Source organism: Glycine soja, chromosome 12 (genome assembly GCF_004193775.1).
Source record: "Glycine soja cultivar W05 chromosome 12, ASM419377v2, whole genome shotgun sequence".
NCBI classification, from domain to species: domain Eukaryota; kingdom Viridiplantae; phylum Streptophyta; class Magnoliopsida; order Fabales; family Fabaceae; genus Glycine; species Glycine soja.
Window position 1 is genome coordinate 20828299 of NC_041013.1, and position 1281 is coordinate 20829579.

The 1281-nt window shown below is 43.6% G+C and overlaps 1 non-coding gene across 1 annotated transcript; it reads right to left on the reverse strand.

The window, feature by feature from the left end:
- Positions 1-524: 524 nt before the first annotated feature.
- Positions 525-631, reverse strand: LOC114380679. The gene has a single exon (XR_003659852.1). It is a non-coding gene; the product is annotated as a small nucleolar RNA R71 (small nucleolar RNA).
- Positions 632-1281: the final 650 nt, after the last annotated feature.

A 1281-nucleotide genomic window follows, 5' to 3' on the forward strand; every position in this document is an offset into this window, starting at 1 on the left:
TTCCCATACCGTGGCGGCCGGCCAAAGGCCGGCTGAGGTCTTTTGTTAGGCATCATCTTGTACCTTTTGAGCATCCTGAGCATTCTGTTATTGGTGATTTTGAGCATCCTGATTTAGAGCATTATAATTTTGAACATTCTGAGAACATGGCACAACCTCCACCCCATGAGAGGACTCTAAGGGAAATGGCTGCACCTGATTTCACCTATGAAAGCTTGTGCATCCAATACCTTGATGAGGATGTCCCATATGTTCTTAAAACTGGACTAATCCATTTGCTTCCAAAGTTTCATGGCCTTGCAGGTGAAGACCCACACAAACATCTAAAAGAATTCCATATTGTCTGCTCCACCATGAAACCCCCAGATGTCCAGGAGGATCACATATTTCTGAAGGCCTTTCCTCATTCTTTAAAGGGAGTGGCAAAGGACTGGCTTTATTACCTTGCTCCATGGTCCATCACGAGCTGGGATGACCTCAAAAGAGTATTCTTAAAAAACATTTTCCATGCTTGCAGGACCACGGCCATCACAAAAGATATTTCAGGAATTAGGCAACTCAGTGGAGAGAGCTTATATGAATACTGGGAGAGATTCAAGAAACTATGTGCCAGTTTCCCTCACCATCAGATTTCTGAGCAGCTTCTTCTCCAATATTTTTATGAAGGACTCAGTAACATGGAGAGAAGTATGATAGATGCAGCCAGTGGTGGAGCCCTTGGAGACATGACCCCTGCTGAAGCCAGAAATTTAATTGAAAAGATGGCTTCAAACTCCCAGTAATTTAGTGCAAGAAGTGATGCTATTGTCATTAGAGGAGTGCATAAAGTAGCCATGAATTCATCTTCATCAGCTGAGACTAAGAAGCTTGAAGGTAAACCAGATGTCTAGGTTAACCTGGTAACCCAACTGGCCGTGAATAAAAAATCTGCACCTGTCGCCAGACTCTGTGGTTTATGCTCCTCTGCTGACCACCACACAAACCTTTGCCCTTCTGTGCTACAATCTGAAGCAATTGAATATCTTGAAGCTTATGCTGCAAACATCTACAATAGACCTCCTCAACCTCAACATCAAAATCAGCCACAACAGAACAATTATGACCTCTCCAGCAACAGGTACAATCCCGGGTGGAGGAATCATCCCAACCTTAGATGGTTGAATCCTTCACAACAACAGCAACAACAACAATAACCTTATTTTCAGAATGCTGCTGGCCCAAGCAGACCATACGTTCCTCCACCAATCTAGCAACAACAACAACAACAACAGCCCCAAAAAT